Here is a 14,298-nt window from a genome sequence, read left to right as displayed (position 1 = left end):
GTAGAAAGGATATCATCTCAAACCAAAGTTCCTTTGAATTGAATAAATCTGGCTTTTTGAAAGATGTACTGCCTTGCCCTTACTTTTCTCATTTCCCCTCAGACCAGTGAAAAATGAATCACCAGCATTTGTCCTGAGCTTGCTTTTGAGACCCACTTCCCTACCCATCTCTTTCTTTCTAGAAAATTCCTACCCATCCTTCAAGATAAAATTTGAATGCTGCTTCTTGAGTAAGGTCTTTTCTGACACCCCATGTTAGAGATGGTTTGTAGCCCTTTGTTCCTGTCCTGTTACAGTGTAATACACATGGACTTTCCATGGATGTTTCTGGGCATCCATGGTACCACAAATCATGAAAGCCCCTCAAAAGTCTTCTTAAATCTACTCTCTTCTCCCACCTTTCCAGTCTCCATGGCAGTGGTGCTCAGTCTCTTTCTCTACAATTTCTCCTTCTGCCATTCTAGGTATACTCCTATGTCTCCACTACCCAAGACCTTGCTGGAAGAGAGTTCACCAAACACTGAATCTGTCTCCAGCTCAAACGACAAGCAGCCCCTTAGCCCAGCTGCCACCTCTCCAACCACTTAAAGTTTTATGACCCCGAGAAGACTGGTAAACTGAGATACTAGGGTAAAAAGAAGTCATCCTTGCATGCTGTGCCTTATACACATGCATGTGCGTGTATGCACACACATATACACAATTTTAAAAAATGAAATTATGAGTGGATAAGTTCTATAGCCAGTATGGACACAGCCTATTAGATGCCACTGTTCTGTTCTCAGGGATACCCCTGGTGCTTCTCCCATTGGATACATTTCTTGTTCCTCTAACCACAGTCTTCAACTTCTCTACAGAATGGAGAAGAAAACCTATTTAAGACATTAGGGCAACTTTGCTGGGACACAAGTCTGGGAAGCCAGTCATTATGAAAGATATGATGCTGAAATGTCTCTTTTAAGCCCAAATTGAAGGCAGGGGTTTTAGTGGTGGAATGGAATGGACCCTGATGTACTTGCCAAATGGGCTCAGTGTGGATGGGCTTCTATTCCCTGCATTCATTGCTTATTCCTGTGACCCCTCTGGCCAGCCTCCTGGCCCTGGCTGTCAGTCTAATTTCATAAGCCAGAGAGGAGAGACTTCATCTTGGCATTGGCCTGGAATTCTGAGAAATTAGCAGAATGACTGTACCTTGGAATTCCTAGAAATTGTCTACCAGTTAGCCAGGCCTGCTATGGGCAGCATCTTGTGCCAGTTATACACGCCACAGAAGCCACAGCTCAGCTAATGAGTAATGAAATTCTTGGAAGAATTCTCTTCACTCTTACCTCTTGCCAAGGATGGGCACTGTTGTTTCCCTGAGGACTCCTTAACAATTAACCTGTTGGAGGGACAAGGCATGCTTTGTGACACTATATGAATAAGACTAGAGGGGAGCAGAACATGTATGGCATGTTTGAAGGCATCTGTCCACTTGATCATTCCTTGTGTGTCTCACTACTTCTTGGGAATTCTTATAGGTTGTCCAGAGAAGGCAGTCTGTCTTTGAGGTGCTTGAGAGCAGAAGTACAGTTTTCCCCCTTTAAGAATACTCTTTCTCCCCTTGGGCTATTTGTTCAAACCCACAGAGGAAGGGAAACATCACTTCATTTTCCCAAAGAAATGACATGATAACCCAGTGATGAAAATGTAAAGGACAAATTGTGTCAGGCTGAGCCTATGAAGGCAGAGTTCAGGTGGCAGTGATTTGGGGAATAGAAATGGTCAAGGGTTGATGGAGACCTTCCTTCTTGTAGGTGAGTCTGTCATATGCCTTACTGCTGTTAGCATCTTCTGTTTTTGTTTGTTTGGATGGATAAAGGGCAGAGAACAGAAGAATGTTTAATTTTTATCAAAATCGTGTGGCTCAAAGTTTAGTTACTGCAAGAAGCAATATCCTTTGAACAGTTTATCTGAGGATAAGTGCAGTGATGGTAGACATGAGCCTCGTTTGAAGGGGTAGGCAGTGTCCCTGGGTAGATTAGGTTAGGAGGGGCCGTGAGAAAGACTATTTTTAGTTAGAACCTTAGCATTCACTGTCTTCCATTGTAATTCTTCTTTTTTTGGGGGGGGGGTAAAAATATTTTATTTATTTATTCATGAGAGACACATGGAGAGAGGCAGAGACACAGGCAGAGGGAGAAGCAGGCTCCATGCAGGGAGCCTGTTGTGGGACACGACCTCAGGACCCTGGGATCATGTCCTGAGCTAAAGACAGAGGCTCACCACTGAACCAGCCAGGCATCCCCCTTTTTAGATGTTTTTATAGGGAAATATATATAACATAAGGTGTACCATTTTACTCTTTAAATGTAGAATTTAGTTGCATTAAGTACATTAACAATGTTGTACCACCAACACCACTATCCACTTCCAGAACTGTTTCAGCATCCCAAGCAGAAACTCTGTACTCATTAAACAGTAACTCCCCATTCTCCCTTCCCCCACCCCCAGGAACCTCTATTCTATTGTCTGTCTTTATGAATTTGCCAACTTTAGGTACCCCATATAAATGAAATCATATAGTATTTGTCCTCTTGTGTCTGGATTCTTTCACTTAGCATAATGTCTTTCAGGTTCACCCCTGGTGTAGCATGTGTCAGAGCTTCCTCCCTTTTTAAGGCTCAGTAATATTCCACTGTATGGGTAGACCACATTCTGTTTGTCCATTTATCTGTTGTTGGACACCTGGGCTATTTCCACCTTTTGACTATTCTAAATAATGCTGCTGTGAACAGTGGTGGGCAAGTCATTGTAGTTCCTTTTTACAATTTCCCACATCTTGTGTGCTACACTGGTGGAGGTAGAAAAGGTCATGTGGCACAGGGTGAAGAAGGCTTGTCCTAATACCTTTTCCCAGGCTCTGGCTGGAGGACACCACAGCTCAGACTCCCACACAGCAACATGGGCATAGGTGGAAGCCCATGATTGCAAAGGAACATCCTTCAGGGACATTTGCAGGAGGGAAACTGTGGTCAGATGTCCAGCTACTTCTCTACATAAGAGAATGCTGTTCCCAAGGTGAGAAAGGGGTGTCTATCTCACATCTGTTTGATAACTGCATTTATAGTATATAGTCTGGAAAAATATGAACCAAAATGCTTACAGTGCTTATTTGGGAGGATGGAGTTATTGGTGATATTTACTTTCATGTTGGATAAAAATGGAATTATTTCTATTTTTAAGGGAATGAATGCCATGTTGATTACTCAGATAAAAAATAACAAAGTAATCTATTTTAATGCTTGCATTCAGAATGCAGCTATTGTCAGCGATCCAGTTCAACACTACCTTCTTTTAGCTCTGTCTAGCAGGAACATTTTTGGCCTCAGAACTGTCACAAATTTTATCAGGTTTTTCTATGTCAATCTTAAAGACAGTGAATCCACAGCGTTAATCTAATAGCCATTGTGCATGCAATGCTGTATAGGAAACCACAAGTAAAATAGCTATATATTTATACTCTTGAGTTAATAGAAGTAAAAAAATGGATTGACTCCATGCAATATATAAAAAATAGAAGATCCAAAAATCAGTTTCCATCAATTTTAATAAAAATGCTTCTATCACATGCTACATGGTGTTTGGAAGATGGAAACTCTTACGTGCCTCATGGACATCATGTCCTTGGTGTGCAGTTTTAGGGAGACCCAGAATGCCCTGCTGCTCCTCCTGATCTCTGCAGGCCCTGGAAACCACTGCCTCACAATGGACAGGGGCACACAGTTGCCTCACATGTCTCCATGGCAGGAAGTTAGATAATCAAAGCAGGAAGGATGTCAGATGGTGGCTGAATCATTCATTTTCCAAATGCAAACACTTTTAAGGGCGTGAAATGGGGCACTATTACCTTTTGCACAGGGCTAAATGGCATAGACTGGGACCATTCAGGTAAATCAGAATATATGCTCTTCCTAGACAAGGCATGTGGGAGAAGGGAGCCTTCTACTCCAACCAGACAGCGTATCCCTATCTAGAGGCGGTGAGATACAACATTCTTTAAAACAGGTTCAAACACACAGCCACTGATTTGCAAAATTTGAAAGCAGATCCATCCCTAGCAGTTCCCCTAAGGGGATTAGAGCAGGGCATCCAGGCACATGCTTTCTTTAAGGTATGCTGCAGAAACCTAACAACTGACACATAAGAATCAGGACTCTCCCTTGTGCTATACCTGAAACTGGAAGCAACTGAAATGCTCAATAATAGGAAATGATTGGGAAAACCATGGTCCATTCATATCAGCTTTTACTGATAATGTCCTTAAAGATTTTGCAGTGGGATAGACAGAAATCTCATCATATAAGTTTGAATCCAAAAAGCTGACTATAAACCAGGATATAAAATGTACACCCAATTACGTGAGATATGTATCACACACATATACACATACATGAAAAAGATGTATAAAAATGTGGTTTGCCTCTGGGCAGTGGAGGTGAGCAATGGTGTTTTTTTTCTTCTTTTCTAAAATTTTCATGAATTTTTTAGTTTAGAGTAAGCATATACTGCAGAATCAGAAAAAAACATCTCCCATGTATGTATGAAAGCTGATATATAAAAAAAAAAAGAAAGCTGATATAGATACACACACGTAAGTACGTAGTACATACATCTGTTTTCTCATATGATTTGTCCAGCACTAACTCACCTGGCCAGAGAGAGTATCCAGGGTCACATTCTTACACCTGGCCTCGAGTGGTAGTTCATGTCAGGATTGTGGGGTTCATGGAAGAGCCAAAAAGAACATTCCTATGCGTCTACTTTCTCAATTATCCCATTTCTGTACCTCCTCATCCCACAAAAAGGAAGATTTGTGTTGTTGCTGTTCTTTGTGTTAGAAGCAATTCCATTGGTAAGATCCTGCTACCTGGCCACAAAGGAGAGCCCTTCAAAGATCTCGGTCCTCTCTGGTTCTATGGGCTGCAGAAATGGGGAGGAGGCTATCCCCACACATTCTGTGTTGAGCTACTGATATCGTTGGATGAAAAGCCATCACATAGCAATGAGGCTGGCAAAGCTCCTGTGTCCTTCTCTTTGTATTCAATAGCAGTAATTGGCTTCTTTTTAAAAGAAATTTTAATTCCAATATAGTCAACATACAGTGTTAGATTAGTTTCAGGTGTACAGTACAGTGGTTCAGCAATTCTGTACAGTACTCAGTGCTCGTTACAGTAAGTGCACTTGTAATCATCCCCTTCACCTATTCCACCCATCTGCCCACCTCTGTCCCCTCTGGTAGTAACAAATTTGTTCTCTATAGTTAAGGGTCTGGGTTTTTTTATTTGTCTCATTTCTTAAACACTGTATATAGGTGAAATCATATGGTATTTGTCTTTCTCTGATTTATGTCGCTTAGCATTATACCTTCTAGCTCCATCCATGTTGCAAATGGCAAGATTTCGTTCTTTTTTATGGCTAGGTAATATTCCATCGAACACACACCCCCCCATATTTTCTTTATCCATTAATTTATTGATAGACTCTTGGGCTGCTTCCATAATTTGGCTATTATAAGTAATGCTGAAATAAACATAGTGCTGCATATATCTTTTTGAATTAGTGTTTTCATATTCTTTGGGCAAATACCCAGTAGTGGAATTCCTGGATCATATGGTAATTCTATTTTTAGGTTTTTGAGGAACCTCCATACTGTTTTCCATAGTGACTGCACAAGTTTGCATTTCCACCAATAGTGTGAGAGAGTTCCTTTTTCTTTTTTTTTTTTTTTAAGATTTTATTTATTTATTCATGAGAGAGAGAGAGAGAGAGAGAAAGAGGGGCAGAGATACAGGCAGAGGGAGAAGTAGGCTCCATGCAGGGAGCCCGACACGGGACTCGATCCCGGGACCCCAGGATTGCACCCTGGGCTGAAGGCAGGCACCAAACCGCTGAGCAACACAGGGATCCCCAAGTTCCTTTTTCTCTACAACCTCAACAACTCTTGTTTCTTGTGTTTTTAGTTTCAGCTGTTTTGACAGGTAGGAGGTGATATCTCATTGTGGTTTTGATTTGCATTTCCCTGATGATGAGTGATGTTGAGCATCTTCTCATGTGTCTGTTGCCCACCTGCATGTCTTCTTTGGAGAAATGTCTGTTCATATCTTCTGCCCATTTAAAAAAATTTTTTTGGGGGGTGGAGGTGGTGCTAAGTCATATAAATTCTTCATATATTTTGGATACTAACCCTTATTGGCTCTGTGAATTGTAAATATTTCCTCCTATTCAGTAAGTTGCCTTTTATTTTGTTGGTTCTTTATTTTGCTGTGCAGAAGCTTTTAATTTTTGATGTGGTCCCAATAGTTTATTTTTGCTTTTGTTTCCCTTGCCTCAGGAGACATATCAAGAAAAAAGGTGCTATGACCGATGTCAAAGAAGTTACTCCCTAGGATTTTTATGATTTCAGGTCTCATATCTAGGCTTTTAATCCATTTTGAGTTTATTTTTATGTATGGTGTAAGAAAGTGGTCCAGTTTCATTATTTTGCATGTAGTTGTCCAGTTTTCCCAACACCATTTGCTGAAGAGACTTTCCCCCCATTGCATATTCTTGACCTTTTTGTCATAGATTAATAGACCATATAATTGTGGCTTTATTTCTGAGGTTTCTATTCTGTTCTATAGACCTATGAGTCTATTTTTGATTACTGTTTTGATTACTACAGCTTTTTAGCGTTTCTTGAGATCTGGGAATGTGATACCTCCAGTTTTATTATTTCTCAAGATTGCTTTGGCTATTTGGGGTCTTTTGGAGTTCCATACAAATTTTAGTATTATTTGTCATAGTTCTGGAAAAATGCTGTTGGTATTTTGATAGGGATTGTATTAAATGTGTAGATTGCTTTGGGTTGTATGGACATTTTAATATTTGTTCTCCCAATCAATGAGCATAGAAAAATCTTTCCATTTCTTTGTGCGTTTTCAATTTCTTTCATCAATGTTTTATAGTTTTCAGAGTATAAATCTTCCACCTTTTTGGTTAAGTTTATTCCTTGACATTTTATTCTTTTTGGCGCAATTATAAATGGTATTTTTTTTTTAATATTTATTTGTTTATTTTAGAAAGGGAGAGCCTGAGCAGAGGGGAGGGACAGAGAGAGAGGGAGAGAGAGAATCTCAAGTAGGCTGAGAGCTCCTGCTGAGCATGGAGCCTGAACAGGACTCAGTCCCACAAACCTGAGATCATGACCTGAGCCAAAATCAAGAGTTTGATGCTTAACCAACTGAGCTACCCATGTGCCCCAGGGATTCTTTTCTTAATTTCACTTACTGCTGCTTCATTATTAGTGTATTAGAATGCAGTAGATTTCTGTACATTGATTTTGTATCCTGTGACACTGCTGAATTCATTTATTGATTCTATTAAGGTTTGGTGGAGTGATTAGGGTTTTCTATATAAAGTATCATGTCATCTATAAATGTGAAAGTTTTACTTCTTCCTCGCCAATTTGGATGTCTTTTATTTCTTTTTCTTGTCTAATGGCAGTACATTTTACTTTCACATTTGTACTTCATTAGAAAAGGCTTTGAAGTGACATAATGGCATTTATATTTTTGGGGTTTGGTTTCACATATTAAATTTATAAGTTTTGCCTTTTGAAAATTTATACATTAGTAAGATTTTTTAAAAAGAAAAAGAAGAAGGAAGGAGATAAATCAGAGAAAAGGGAAAGTAAAAGTAGAAGATGAGAAGACCAAGGAAAAAGTTCATTGTCCTCACCCAGGATACCTTTGGTGAGGTCCTGCCCAGTTATTAAGGTTGGACGGGACACTTAGCCTGGAGTTCCCAATGCTTGAAGAGAATCCCAAGCAGGAGACTCACCTTATAAGTGATTCAGTAAGAGGACCATGAGGCAGTCTTCTTTATGATTCTAACCATTTTTATATTTATTTATTTATTTATTTTAAATATTTTATTTATTTATTTATTTGAGAAGGGAGAGTGAGCAAGAGACAGAGCTAGAGTAGCAGGGGAAGAGGCAGAAGGAGAGAGGAGAAGCAGGGCCCTCATTGAGCAAGGAACCCATGATGTGGGGCTCGATCCCAGGACCCTGAGATCATGACCTGAGCCAAAGACAGATGCTTCACTGACTGAGCCACCCAAGTGCCCTGATTCTAACCATTTTAAAGCACTTAAACCAATAGTTCATACTATGTGCTTGAATCAGTGCTGAAGGAAAGCTGCTCATGTACCAGAAATTTATATTAAACATGTGGGGCTTTTCATGTGTCCTAGCAGCTAACCTTAACAGACCCTAGAGGAGAACTGATTGCACAAATTGGGTTACCTTTCTGTATGTTTGAGTGCCTTCTCTTCAATTAGACTGCAAGTTTCTTTGGAATACTTTCTTTTCTTTCTTTCTTTTTTTAAAAATATATTTTCTATCCCCAGAGAGCCTAGCATAGAACCATGTACCTAGTGAGCCTTTAATAAATGCTGTATGATTGATTTGATCTAATAGGATGACTTGGAGAATTTTGGTTTGTTTTCAATAGCGCCTAGTATACAATTATGTGCTATTAGTCACTTTTAATAAAGGTTCTTGCCCTTAAGGAACACGTGAGCCCACATATTCCTAGAGAGTGGGGATCTAAGGGAAAGAAATAAAATTGGTATGTCCAAAAATGCATTTAGGATTTCACTGAGAGATACGTATTTCTTTAATCCTGGAGGTTATTGAATGAATGGGGGCTTAAGGGGATCTGAAACATGGCTGTGAGCTGGGAGGAAGCTGGGGCGGGGTGCGGTGGACGGTTGTGGCCCAGCTCTGCCACAAAGCGTGTGCCTTCCATGTCCTTGCCTTAAAATGACATCAGTAGTTCCCAACTGAAATTCTATGGATTAAGGCACATTGACTACTATTTGATTACATATCTATCTGTCCCCCATGTGCTTTTTATGTGCAACCAGATTTGGGAACTAGGACATTAGGTGGGTAGGTGACCTTTCCTTTCTTGACTTAAGAGGGTAAATTTAGAACTGGAAGGAGACGTAGGATTGAATGATCTGTATGGGGGGAAAAAGCAAAAATGCATGACAACCACCACAAAACACCGTTAGCTAGTCCAAAGATGAAAGGGAAAAATAAACGTTGGCTGGCTAGAGGACATATCTTCTTTGACAGGATATGAAAGAATTCATCGAGTGTTATTAAACAAGGAAGTCGAAGTTCCAATCGCAGGAACTTAATAAATATTTGTTGATTGACTGATTAATGAGCTAATTCAAGCAAAGAAGGAATTTTGTTACTGTTTTAAAGTAAGGATTTTTAATTGCCCATTCGGGATAAAAATATTTCTTGTGTTTCCCTAAGCAACCCAAACTATCTATTCCATTATTCAAACAAACACCCAAAAGGATTTAATGTATCCTTTGGCAACCAAAGATAAAACTCCACTTAAGCTTCTTTCAAGCAATATTAGTGGTTATTTAGTTATTTTAGTTATTGAGAAATATTAGGTGATCCATGCCCTGTGTTTGACAAAGTAAGTTTGAATTCTGTCCCCACTCCCCACCCCAGGAATTTCAAGCAGAACTTCTCCTTTGAAGGTGGCTTCTTTCCCTACCCCTGGGTGTTTGTCCTGCTGCTAAGTGAAACCCAAAGGATTTGCAAAATAAAAAGGATCCCAGGTTCCCTCATAAGTGCAGCCATCAGAAGAACTATTGATTCTGAAATTGAGCAATTTCCAGTAGTACAAAGAATTGGCATATTATAGTCATAAGCCTATGTCTTTTATTCAACACATTACAAATTATTTTCTATTCAAACATATTCAAAATGTATTTTTATTCAGTGTATTCAAAATGTTCGTTCTTCAAAAAGTATTCCCCAATTAGCCAGTAGCCCCCCTCCCACTCAGTTGTTCCCACCTTTATTCTCAGGGCTGAGAGGCCACTTGAATGTTATTTGCTCTAAGTTGTCCTCATTGGAACCATGCACTCACATTTCATGTATATCGGAATTATGTAAATTTTAAATACTATTACGTATAAGAGTAATAAAATCTTACTGAATAGGCAGTGTTTATTTATTTATTTTAAAGATTTTATTTATTCATGAGAGATGCAGAGAGAGAGGCAGAGACTCAGGCAGAGGGAGAAGCAGGCTCCACGCAGGGAGCCCGATGTGGGACTCGATCCCAGGTCTCCAGGATCACTCCCTGAGCCGAAGGGGGCGCTAAACTGCTGAGCCACCTGGGCTGCCCAGGATAGGGAGCATTTATTTTTTTTTTTTTTCATTTTAAACAAGAAGTTTATTTAAACAACAAGACGCTTGACTTGAAGGGAAAGCTATCTAGGATTCATTTCTTTTAGAGTAATTTATCCCTACTTAAAGACAGATTGCCCTACATGTAACAGCTACATACAAAAAAGGTATAAAATTGTCCTTGGTTTTACAATGATAAATGAAAAACATTAAAATTCTCCAATCGAACAAGGTATGCAAGGATTTTTATGTTGTTCTTTTTTTGTTAAACAGTGAGAGCAAAAGAACTTACTGGAATATAAAGATAAGAGCTGACTGAGCATGCCACTAATGGAGAGACAGGGTGTTTTCACAGAAGCAGTATTTCCCCCCATCCCATCTCCATTTGATGTTGATCAAAACATACCATTGGCCATTAGTTTAAAAAAATGCAATCCTGCTTGTGCACATACACAGTTACTTTATGTACAATAAAGGAATGGGGAAGGGGAAAATGAAAGAATAGAGAAAACTATACTGTAGTAGTCAGGATGTGGTGGAACCAAATTACGGCTTTCTATTTGAGGATGTCTTCTTGGTCTGGAGGAACAGAGTTCTGGAGTAAAGTAGCAGATTCCCTTTTTAGTAGACACCTCCTGTCTGCTGCTGGAACACATCAATTGTATCTTCATCCTCCATTTCCAACTGTACAGATATGTCTGTTTCATTGATCGGCTGCCCATCAAATCAGAATCTGATCTGCCTCATTGACAAACCCTGTCGTTCACAATAGGTTTTCATTAGTTTACTAAGTGGTGTATGCCTCTTAATCTTAAACTGCACCACAGAACCATCCTGCCCCGCCACCTTCAAATTAATATGATCGTTGTTCTCGGTCTTCACTCCTTCCTTGGGCTTTTGGCCGGCCATGGCAAGTGCCAGAGTCTCCTCAGCTGCTGCTTCACAAAAGAGGTACCAGGTCCGCACTGAACAAGCACACCGGGAGCATTAAATATAGTGCAAATTCCTCCAAATTTATATGATTTCTCCAGAATGCCATAACAGAGCCAGAGCACCAACGTAGTGAAATTTAAGCCACTTTTAATCCCTTGTCTGGTTGCCACTTACATTAGCAGTAAACAGAAATCCCCACAGGGCTTGGTCACCATCATGGTGAACCATGGTGGGAATCTGGGGCACAGACTTTTGTGAGTGATTTTGGTGACAATAATGCTGTTATTTTATCATGCATCTTTTCTGTGCTATGATCATACCATCTAAACTTTTATAAAGTAGGGGTGCTAAAAATGTGCCGTAAGTTACTATGAAATGAAGCCAGGTGCAGTAGATAAAGAAGGCCTGGCAGTGGCCATGATTCTCAGTGCTGTTAATTTCGGGAAAGACAGCAAAAGGAATGTTGTTAGGACTTTTTTGGGGGGAGGGCGGGGTAAAGATTTTATCCATTTGAGAGAGAGAGAGAGAGAGCGCACGCGCACAAGTGGAAAGGCAGAGAGAGAGAGGGAGAAGCAGACTTCCTGCTGAGTAGGGAGCCTGACTTAGGGCTTGATCCCAGGACTCCAATTTCTTGGCCAGAGCTGAAGGCAGTTGCCCAACCACTGAGTCACCCAGGAGCCCCTATTGCTAGGTCTTAAAAAAAAAAAGCAGCATTAAAACAAAATTATGCCACTATTATTACGGATTTATACACTCTGAGAACACATCTCCTGGCCTATTTGTGATTATAAGAAGGATATACTTGAATTAGTTTTACATGATGTAGTTCAGGAACCCAGTTGTCTTGTGAATATAGTGTATACTCCCCCTAGATTGCAATCTCTTGAAGAGGAAGCCGAAACCATCTGTTATTTCTATATTCCACACTCCAACCACCTAATAACAATCACAATGGTCACATTGTTGTAGAAGGTGTTTACAAAACAGTTGTCTCAACTCACCCTCCTGATGACCTTGTGAGGTGAGTTTTCTTATTTTCCCCATTTTATAGACCCCCAAGAGGTGTAGAAAGAGTCATTGATTTGCTCATGTCAGTCAGCAAGGAGTGGCATTAAGAAAACTTCCAGCTGGATCATGGAACCGGGAACCTATGACCATCCAAATGGACTTGCAACATTTGCCTCAACTCTGAAGTGCTAGGTCAGATTCCTCCTTCTGTGTATAGACATGTTCTAGAGACAGGGAGGATGGAAACCTCTGTTAGTTCACAGAGTGAGGAAGGACCAGAGAAAGAGGCAAAACACCCCAGATTGGTAGGTGATTGTTTATATAAGCAAGAGAACTTATTTACAAGGACCATTTTGGGTGGCTACAGGAAGAATAGATCTCCATACTTGGCTACCGGATCTTTAAAGTTTATAGAGAGGCCTTAACTGGGTTCAGTCAAAAATACCATCCAGATGGTCTCAACACCACATCAAGGCTATATGTTCTTGGGGAAATTTCTAGCATGGGGAACATGCTAGAAGCAGAACATGCCAGAGGAGGGGGTGAGGAGTTCATGAACTCTGATTGCCTGAGTTCAGTTTATAGGTCAACCAGTGGTCACATCCTCTCTGTGACCTCCTCCAACACTATCCTTATGTCCCTATGTCCCTCCTACATTATCTGTGACTGTGGCCCTGTATCTGTTTTCTTAGAAAATTATTTAGTTAAGAAAGCAGTTTCATTTGGGGCTGGTTAGTGATCAAGAAGTTTCCCTTGTGTGCCTTGAAGTGTTCAGTGCATGGAAACGTCTCTCGGGGGAGATGGTAAGGAGAGAGGGGTCACAAGCCACATCAGAGCAGAACTGTTGTAGCTAAGGGTTCCAGCGAGAATGGCAGAGAAAGTCAGGGGATAGCACTCTGTTTCTCATCCTAACCAACCATGAGATCTTGGACAGGCCCTTTCACCTCCCTGAGCCTTAATTACCTCATTTACATATTACAGAATAAGAGTAACATTTGTCTAAACTACCTTACAAGATTGTTGTTAATGGTAGGAATATTTTCTTTCTAGTGCATGCCACCTAAGGCAGGGCAGATTCAAGGACTTGATGTGAGCAGGCCAGCAAGAAGCCTCCCCCACTATGCCAACACGGCCCCCATCCACACACTCCCTGGTGAGCGTGGGAAGGATTTGGTTGTTAATTTTGAAAAAATAAACTCACCTTTTTGCATTTAGAGGACAAATAACAAAAATGAGAGCTGGTTAAAGAAACTGAAATACATACTTTATTAGTTTTTACAGGTAGGAAATGATGTCTCCTCCCAATCCATAAAATCTATACAATTATCCAGGTATAAGGAATGAAATCAATTCAAAAGAATTTATTTCAGAAATGTCCAGAATAGGTAATTTAGATGCACTGATGAGAAATCGCCTCTCCTTGCCCTAAAATGTGCCTAGGGTAGAGTTTTGTTAAAACAAACTTGGGTAGACTTGTCCTTGCCATCCAGACAAGTGCAAGTAACAGAAGGGCATGCCAGTCAGGCCTGAAAAGGCTCAAAGCTCCTACAAGCACAAAGCCCTGGGGAAGGAAGTGGACAAAAGGCAATAGCACCTTTTGTCCTTTGCCCATGTCACTGCCCGACGGTACCTTGTCCCTTGGTGCCAATCCCCTCTTCCACAATACTGTAGCATGCTTGGAACCTCATGAGTTATATATTTGGGTAATGGTTATATGCAGTGGGATTTGCTCCAGGGAAGGAGAGCAATAAGTTTTATCTTGTCATCAACTGATTTCAGGCTGCCTGCAGTGTCATGTTGAAAATGAGTCTCACGCAAGATCTGAGGGGGCAAAGAGTAATGAATACCCACTCCACATAGCTTCATCCCTTCTCTCGGGCCTCATGCTCCCTTGAGATTGTCTTTGCTGGCAGTCTCTGGCAACCAAGCTTCTCTGTTTTGTTCTAGACACACCAGAACTGCAAGCATATATAGAGCACTCTCAGAGAGAAAGAAGAGAAATTTGTTATAGGAATTGACCTATATGGTTATGGAAACTGAAAAGTTGGTCTGAGAATTGGGGGTCATTTGTGTAAATCTTAGTCTGAGTCCAAAGGCCCAAGAACCAGGAG

General features: G+C 40.5%; 1 long non-coding RNA gene and 1 pseudogene across 1 annotated transcript in view; one reads left to right on the top strand and one right to left on the bottom strand.

The window, feature by feature from the left end:
• The window catches only part of LOC121489625, a 28,458-nt gene extending 27,684 nt beyond the window's left edge, over positions 1-774 (top strand). Inside the window, exon 3 of the long non-coding RNA XR_005987373.1 lies at positions 465-774. This is a non-coding gene — a long non-coding RNA (uncharacterized LOC121489625). The remainder of the gene's footprint in view (positions 1-464) is intronic.
• Positions 775-10,683: 9,909 nt separating this feature from the next.
• LOC121489624 lies at positions 10,684-11,155 on the bottom strand (annotated as a pseudogene).
• Positions 11,156-14,298: the final 3,143 nt, after the last annotated feature.

The sequence above is a fragment of the Vulpes lagopus genome, chromosome 4 (genome assembly GCF_018345385.1).
Source record: "Vulpes lagopus strain Blue_001 chromosome 4, ASM1834538v1, whole genome shotgun sequence".
NCBI classification, from domain to species: domain Eukaryota; kingdom Metazoa; phylum Chordata; class Mammalia; order Carnivora; family Canidae; genus Vulpes; species Vulpes lagopus.
The sequence above is the reverse complement of the archived record's forward strand: the minus strand, read 5'-3'. Positions and strand labels throughout refer to the sequence as shown.